This window comes from Electrophorus electricus, chromosome 1, assembly GCF_041902795.1.
Source record: "Electrophorus electricus isolate QZ-2024a chromosome 1, ASM4190279v1, whole genome shotgun sequence".
Classification (NCBI taxonomy): domain Eukaryota; kingdom Metazoa; phylum Chordata; class Actinopteri; order Gymnotiformes; family Gymnotidae; genus Electrophorus; species Electrophorus electricus.
This window is the reverse complement of record NC_137497.1, coordinates 16,709,362-16,718,662: the sequence shown is the minus strand read 5'-3', so window position 1 is coordinate 16,718,662 and position 9,301 is coordinate 16,709,362. Positions and strand designations below refer to the sequence as shown.

At 40.6% G+C, this 9,301-nt stretch overlaps 1 long non-coding RNA gene across 1 annotated transcript; it reads left to right on the top strand.

Annotated features, from left to right (window-relative positions):
- The first annotated feature begins 3,525 nt into the window (after positions 1 to 3,525).
- Positions 3,526 to 8,377, top strand: LOC145657419 (uncharacterized). Its single transcript, XR_014123054.1, has 5 exons — positions 3,526 to 3,608; positions 4,097 to 4,166; positions 4,603 to 4,787; positions 7,565 to 7,657; positions 8,058 to 8,377. It is a non-coding gene; the product is annotated as an uncharacterized LOC145657419 (long non-coding RNA).
- Positions 8,378 to 9,301: the final 924 nt, after the last annotated feature.

Here is a 9,301-nt window from a genome sequence, read left to right as displayed (position 1 = left end):
AGTCACGGAGCTGCTCTCTCAGTAGGACTCAGCTCTGAGTCTCTCTCCTTAAATGTCAGATATCTTTTCTTCAGTAATTTGTGGTCTTTAGCGTGGCTCCCTTAATTACAGCTATAATAGTGTACATGCCAGCTGTGTTGAATCGCACAACGATGTCAGAATCTGGCACAATTTAACTGTGGAACTAGGTGGAGAGAATCTGACTAGCAGTACATTGGTAAGGTTTGATGCATATCCCAAGATAAGTCATAAAGCCTTGAATAAAGATGAAGGCTAAGAGAGCAAAAGTTATGTAATTCTTCAAACATGAATACTAAACGTACAATTCTGGCACACCATGTCAATTACAATCCATTATACTGATGTGTTTATTTGATTCACTGGAAGACAACGAGTGACTTGTGTTTGGAACATAGTCTTCCTTCCCAAAATTATACTGACTTCTTTTACTGACATTTTTTAAACATGTACAGACAATTTTATTCCCTGGAAAGTAACATATACACACACAGACAGACACACACACACAAACAGACACACAAAATGTATGCTGTCTCTAGTTTCTGCACTGTGCACACCCACAGATGAGAAGGCTCACTTTAAAAATATATTCTGACTCTTCATATGAAACCATGTGTTAAAAACCAACAGGAATGAATTGCCATGTAATTTTCTCTAGAATGTATAGACTTTATAGTTCTTTACCTTTTTTTCTCTGAAATGGTAGTGGATGGCTACCATTGATTGGAGGTAGAACAAGTTGAGCAAAATGTGTGCTGTCTCTAGTTTCTGGACTGTGCACACCCACATCAAGAGCCTAAACAAAGTATACAAGGTATTTTTCACACAAGAATTTACATACTGACACACAAGCACACATAACCATACACAACCTTCCATCATAGCCAAACAACTTTTTTTTAAAATGTACTAAAACTGCATTTCTGTTTGTTTCTTTCTTGAGGCAGCAGTACAAATATTTTTAAGGTATCCCATATAATTTAAAGATTCAAAATCACATGCTCCTTCATTTCAGTGTTTAAATAAAATGTGTATACACGTACCTGAACGTTGTTTGCTTTCTGAGCACTGTGGTTTGGTCTTATTGGTGGCAGCTTTGTGCAGCCACCTTTCCTCTTTTCCAAATCTACTGACACCTCTCATCTTTTGATGTGAATTCTAAAGGTCAGTAAGCCTAACGACTGATTATAATTGGAGTGTGGACAAACACTAGCTAGCTACAAATCACTTACACAGTAGCGTGTGATTGACTGCGCCAGTACCCGCTCCTATTGTGTTATCAGCTTTATGAATATTAATGAACTTTCCGCCGCTCTCTCCACCCCCGGTATGAAAGCTTCCTTCCTATTGGCTGTGCCAGTTCTCTGTATGACGCAGAGGTCTTTTGAACATTCCTAGTGGTTTTAGAAGAAACCCTCTGATACACATAGAAATAGAAATAGAAGCAATTTACTGCTGTGTATACACTCTCACAGCACTATAGTCTAAATACCTACTGCTGTGCAGAGTGTAACGGGCAGTAATTTGTCTGCTGTCCCTTTAAGTTGTGTTTTACGGAAAATGCATGTGCATGAATGCCACACAGGAGAAGACTTTTTTTTGTTCTGTACATGATGGACCTTACTGGACCCAGCGATTCTTTTGTCCTTAATTTCATTTCTCTGTTAATGTGTTTATGAGCTTTGGACATTTCTACATTTCATGTATGCACTGTCAACAGGATTCCAAGAGCAAGCCGCTGTCACGTAGTGAATAAACCGGCAAGATTATTGCATAACTGAGTTGAGTCTGACTCGCGTCTCCTCCACATGCTTCACAGGCTTCTCTCTACCAGTGCCAAAGCTCTTTGCTAATCTGGGTTGGAGCATAATTTAAATAGGACTAACTCCAAGTGTTATAAGAGGCACCTTGTGGTTGCATAGTTAGAGTCCATGGTCCATTCTGCCACCATCCACATTTCTACACATTTTCTAGCCCTTTATCAGGGGTTTGCTTCTGACCAAACGACTGCAGTTGCCAAGATATTTTGGGTGGCTGACCACTCTGCAGTGACAGTGACATGCAGGAAAACTCCAGCCACCCTGCTGGGCACGACACACTTGCAACACTCACTATCTCAGTGCCTCCACTGTGCCGATGCTTTGAAAGTATATGTTCCATGCTAATAACCCTGAAAAATGTACAACTTATTTAATTAGTCTACTATTGCATATTGAAGATTACACAGTGCATGGGTATGCTCAAATGAAATGTGGCCAGAGTTCCTCAGTGTGTTTTTGATTTATGAAGATTCATGAAGAGTAACATTGACATCTCAGGAAATGTTTGAGATATCATGCTTGTCCCTGGTCTAATTCTCTCACAAGCAAATATATTAATAAAGCAGAACTAAAGCAAAGGCAGAATTTTTGGAACTGTTACTGAAAGACAACAGAGTAGCATAGAAGGATAGAAGAAGAACATCACAGAAAAATTAATGCACATATCACTAGCCTAAGACCCTTTAAACACAAGAAATGCTGAGAGCTAAAACTAATATTTCCATATTTTGTTCATTTATTGCCTCATCGAGAAACAGTCCAAGACATACATTATCCTACAACACCATGCATTATTCTCCATGACAAAGGATTTTCAGGCACATGGCCATATTAACAAGACAAAATGATGGCCAAACAGGACTAAAACAACAGCAAATTATGAATATTGTTCAGCTTGCGCATATGGGACTATAAAATGCTTCTGGCACTAGGCATTTGTTTATGACTCAGAGGCTTCTGATTTGTTTAACTAATCAGCAGATTTTTGTGTCACATGACACTTGATGAAATACAAAGTCATTGCTTCAATTATGCATTTACACACCAGTAAAAATGATTCATATATATATATATATATGAGAGAGAGAGAGAGAGAGAGAGAGAGAGAGAGAGAGAGAGAGAGAGAGAGAGAGAGAGAGAGAGAGAGAACACTGCAAACGTCAAAGAAGACCTCCACTTTTATTCAGTACAAGAACGTTTTTGTTTTTTTGTATTTTGTAAAATCCATTTTATTAAACTTAGTGGTAGACATCTCAGCATTCACAACTCCTCATAAATACTAAACGTTAAAGTACTTCATCTTTGTCATTGTTAAAGTATTTCCACACTTTTTGCCTCTACAGTTGAATGTCATGCTATTTAAAAAACAAAATAAACATTATAAGGTAGTTCTTCTTGAACGTACTGAGTAGAGCTTAAGTCAGCAATCACCAACATTATTTCGTGTAACGTTGCTGCTGGCCCGAGTGCCGCAGGGCGCGGGGCAGGACGCACAGACTCCCTTGTGTTTGTGAAACATTTATTAACATTAAACACGGACAACACAAGTGCCACTCACATACAAATATAGCAGTGAACAGTATTAAACATTTAACATAATACGAAAACGGTGTCACATCCATAACTCGGATTACCGACAGGAGACATTAGCTTTTGCGCGGGACTGGTAGGACATACTGCAGTGGGGAGCCAAAGGCACTTTTATCCAAGCAGAAACGGTCTTTGCTATGATTGAACCGTACACAACACACAAACAGCGGCACAAACGTAAGTACACAACGTGGCAATCTGCAGAATTCTAGCTGTTAGCTGGTTAGCTCTTTGTAAAATTTGAAAGTAGTTGTAACTGGATATTTGAACATTTTTAGGGAGGTTTTTCAAAGGCTTGAACGAGCTGTGTGTAGGTTATGTTAGCGATACAGCAATGCTAGCGGGCTAAACCATCTGGCTAACCTTAGCTAACCTAGTTAATCTAGCTAACCCTAGCTAACCTAGCTAGCTAGTTGGGATAACACTTTTGTTAATTGACTGCCTAATCCAGTGGTCACCAACCTTTTCATCGATAAACATAATATCATATTCTCAATTATGAGCAAATTAGACATGTGAGATCGACTTGATAGATAGACTGGTTGGCGACCAGCGAGCTAAACCATCGATAAGGGTGCTGTAGCTAGCTAACATTATTTCTTCCATCAGTGCAGCTTGATTTTCATTACGGTTCTTTGTAAAATTGCTAAACCTTTATTTACTAGTTAGGTGTCCAAGTTCAACACACGCAAAGGCTGGGACACTTCTAAGAATGTGGAAGAGCGCAGGGAGCAGGTCAGCAGCTTCTCTTTTAGAAGGAACTCCTTTAGAATTTATTTATCCTGACTACAAAAACAACTGCTCCCCATGTCTGTGTAATTTCAGTCTATTTGGTTGGGTTTATTATTTAGCCAAGAGTGAAATAATAATGAAATTTACAGTATACTTTTACATCACCATATTGTTTTTTATAAACAGTGAACACTATACATGCAAATACAACACTATACATGCAAATACAAGAAGTATTCAGATTTCTTTTCAACAGGAGTTTATAGTGCTTAGTGCTATGTTTATTTATGAGGGATATGGGGACCCTAGCTGGGATTTTCAATATATGAAGAATTCTTGGCAGACCTGGAATAAGGCCAAGCCGGTGTGGGACAAGGCACATGGTGTAAAACTCAATAAGACTCCTGGGACTGAAATAGCTGTTTTTGCTGCCACACAGCTGAAAGGATCCTCCTCCACTTGTGAAGCGTGCACTGATAAGACAGGCCACTGCTCAGGCAGATGTTTCTGTTTCGAAGGCCACACACACATCTGAGCTGAAGCAGGAAAGTGAGAGGGGGACTTCTGGAGGAAGATTGGACGACAAGCCACACCCACCCTCTCTACTAACCTCGCCTCTCTACAGTAGGTTGAGACTTCGGAGCACGGCTCCAGCCACCCCGTGAATATTTCTGCTCTATTCATGATGCTGGGTGAGAAACTGTGTAGAGTTATGCCTCCTAACATGACTGATATTAAAAATAGGCGTTTATCACATTTTTGTAGATGGCCCATGTTTTAAACCGTCTGACTCTGAATTTCCCTGTGGTTATTGTCTGCTCTCTGCCTAACCTCATTTGGGAGGCTTACTCTCTCCCTTATAGGTCTGCTCAAGCAGTTGAGCTGATGGCGTTGACCAGGGTCTGCCATCTACTCCGGGATCAGGTTTTCACCATCTACACTGATTCCCATTATGCGTTTGGGGTTGCTCATAACTTTGTTAAGATTTGGCACTCCAGGGGGTTCCGCACCTCGGACGGCAAGACCATTTCTAATCCAGGACTAGTGTCTGCACCTTTGTCTGCATGTACACTACCAGCTCGGCTGGCTATCGTTAAAGGTCAAGGGTCATGACTCAACCTCTGAGTCTGACACGGCCACTGGCAATGCTTCAGCAGATGAGATCCCACGTTGGTCAGCTGTGAATGCTCCCTCATGCCCGTACACTATATCCTTGATGTGTGAAGCGATCGCCATGTTTTCTCATTGCTTTGTGCCGAATAATATCAATCTGCGTTTCTTACAAACTCAGGGTACACAACAGGACTGCTCTCACTGGGTTGATTAGGGCTGTAGTCCTGATTAAAATGATCTAATCTGTGACCTGGAGGGGCATGTCACCGTTCCTAAATGTATTTTGCCATTTCTTGTGCATCATTTTCATGGGATTTCACATCGCACAAAGGGGGTGACGGCTAACATTTAAAAACAGTTTTGTATACCTGCAACACATATAACTGTAAAACTCCTCCTAGATTGCTGTTTAACCTGTGCCAGAAGCAACCAAGGTAAAACACAAGCCAAATATGATACCTTACCGGCTCCTGAATATCCCTTTCAGTCAGTTGAAAGTACTTGCTAGCGATTGTAGACAGGTTTTCCAAGTGGACTGATGTGTTTCCTTGTTCTAAGGAAGACGCCCGCACTGTGGTTAAAATCCTAGCCAAGGAGATAATATCGAGGTATGGTGTGCTTCGGGTAATAACATTCAGATCAGGGACCCATGTTTCATTTCTAAGGTAACTCAGAAACTATGCACCTACCTAACTATTGACTGGAAGTTTCACATCTCATGATGGAAACAGGAAAGAAGTAGATAGATCTACTGCCAGCAGTGTTGTGTGAGATCAGAATGACACCCAATGCCGCCACCAAATTTTCTCCATTTGAGGTCATTTTTGATAGACTCCGTCTCTGCTTATCAGCCATAATGTAACTGCTTGACCGAGAGCTCCTCACCTGAGGTCATCTGCTCCCTCTTCTTGCATACTTTACCCCTCCCTTTCTCTTTCGCTCTCCCCATCTCTCTCTACGCACGCAAGCAGCTCATGGCTGGGTCATGCTGACTGCATCTAATCTTTATTAACCTGCTTGTTTCCTGTCTATGTAGACCCTTAGAACATTCTTCATTTTTCCCCATCATCCTGTAGATTTAGATAGTAGATATAGGACACATATATACTCTGTGCTTTCCTCAGTAAAGTGGAACTCTTGATTCACTTCATCCTAATCCAGATTACAGAATAATTCACACAGTCATAGCCATTTCACCTATTGATATCCAAAGAGCAGAAGTTAGAATTCAACACGCCTGTCATCCCACTGGAACTTATGCTAACTGCATTTAGATTAAAAAAATTGATCAAAATGATTCCTCTTTCATTAAAATAGTCACATCCGTGTTCAGGTAATTCTTGCATCCCTACGGGACTCCCTGGAAGTTCAGGAAACACGTGTAAGATCTCTGCTGTTCACACTGCCTTGTGTAACCCTAGTCATATATTTCTATCAACAAAAATACAAAACAAAACTACCCAAAACTGCAAACCATCCTAAAACAATAAAACTGTTCTAGGTACAGCTGCAATTTAGCGATTCAAGATCGATCAGTTCCACTCCTTGGTTCTGTGTTTTTTTGCACCTATAAGGCTTGTCTTGTACATATTTGTTTGTTGGTGGAGTTTTGTGTTTACATTGCTTGTTTTACACTCACCTCCTGTCAGAGGGTATATGTATTTTTCTGTCATTTAGACATCTGATAAAGTGAAAAAAATGATTTGCTCATGATAAAAATTTAGATTATTCTAGAGTTCTAGCCAGAATACGTGTTTGGCGGTTGTTAGTACACAATGTTTATTCTTTAAGCAGGGTATTTGGAGTTACCCGAGTTAGCTGAGGATGTGCGTTATACCCTGCACAGATCACTGGCCTGCTTCCACACACCAGAGTGAGGTGTGAAGGGCTTGGTAATTACCTGATGAGTTTTGGAAGGTGTGTTGGCCTAGATGAAGTACAGTCATATGCAGACCAGGGGTCATGTGGGCTGGACCTGGAACCTGCTGGTGTGGCTTCGCCTGGGGTGCCCTTGCCCGGTGTAAGCAGTTGCATAGTTCCACATGTCCTTCAAATGTAGTGGGATTGCCTCCCTGTTGTGATGTGACCAGTTGTCTGATGTGATACACTTGTGATTGCTTTGAAATACCTGATAGATTCAAATTCATACATATCAACATTATAATGAATATTGTAGTAATTGGTGACATAAATGTTGATTAGTAATTGATTTGATTCCTTTTTTTTTCTAAAAGGGAATATTAAAAACAATAAGTGATGTGAACGTTGTAATTGGCTGCTTCTTCCAGAGGAAGGTGGCAGACTGTTATACTCAGAATGCAAAAGTCATTGAGAAACAACTAGAGAGGAAAGGAATGAGTAAGAAAAGACTGCAGGAACTGGTGAGACCCCACACACATACACACACACACACACAAAAGAAAAACTGCTGAGAACACACACTTTCTGACAGTCATGCTCACAAAGATAACCAAATAAATATACCCACCCTCTCCCTCACACGGTGCAACACACCTGACTGTCAGGCGAGGGTAAAAGCTCTCGTGTAGAACCGAGGGGGAAATTTGATTAGGTGAACAGCACAGGTTGTGTGTTCCACATGAGACTACGTTCTCACGGCATGTTCAGTGTGTTATATATAATGAAAAACACCTTTGTGGTGTGTTAAATATAATGAAGTGTGTAGATATTCAATGCATGTTAGTGTGTGGCACAGTGTGTGTTTTAATATGTACATGTTCTGTGTGTGTGTAACTGCTTTGCTCTTTTTCTTTTTTTCAGCCTGAACTAGAAGCTAAGAAGGCAAAGATGAAGGGAACCCTTATTGATAACCAGTTCAAATAGTGTGTGTGTGTGTGTGTGTGTGTGTGTGTGTCCTGGTCACGTCAGGCCAGCCTTGTGTTCTGATGAGACACATGATCAGAAACAGAAATGACAAATTAGTAATATGTGTAAATATCCACCCCTTAACCGCAATGTGTCAGAGGTGGGAACCGTGATTTACTGCAGTGTGTTTGATGTTTGTCCTAAATGTGCAGTCTGTTTTTGTGTGTGATAACATGAGAGGAGGAATTTTTCTAAGCCAGCTGGAATTTATTTTGTATGGGTTTTTTTTGTTTTTTTTACATTTGTTTTTCCTTTTAATAAAGCTTTACAGAGACTACTCTACCTACTGATGGCTGACATCATGATGTTTTACTTACCTGTCCATCTACCTTACCTGTCCATCTACTGGTCTGCTCTTAATACCATTGTTGCTGAGCGTGTCACTGGTTCAGACCCCAGACTGGGCGGAGCTGCTGGTGAGGAGGATGGGAGATTACGGGATTTCACATCCCCAGTGCCAGAGTCCTGGCCGAGAAACAAGGAGCTTCTGGAAGGTTCCGCCATCAGTATCTTGGCCCCATTAATCTGGAACCCTGGGAATCCCACCTGCTAGTCAGGCATAATCAGAGGGGAATTATATTCAAAGTGGAAAAAAATAGCTATTGATCTGGTTTTAGTAGTTTATGAATATTTCAGGATTATTAGGCTATTAGATTAAGCAAATATTATAGTCATAATAAGGGAATATTATTATATTTAATTATTACATCAGAAATCCCTGTGCTTTGACCTCCCTGATCTTCAGTGGGAATAACAATCTTTACATTACCAACAGGACCACACTCGATAAAACCAAGGCTCTGATGATTGTGTACGTGCTCGTGTGTGTGTGTGTGTGTGTGTGTGTGTGTGTGTGTGTGTGTGTGTGTGTGTGTGTGTGTGTGTGTGTGTGTGTGTGTGTGTGTGTGTGTGTGTGTGTGTGTGTGTGTGTGTGTGTGTGTGCGCATACACATGCACCGCCAATATTGTATAGCATAGTAAGTCCACTTAAACACTGCATGAGGCATTTACGAGATCAGTAAATGCGTTTATTATTCAAAACAGTGAGTTTCACTATATTTTGATTGTCTTAATACTGAAGTATATAGTTCAAACTATATACCTCAGTATTAAGAAGCCTTCACAAATACTTGATGAAG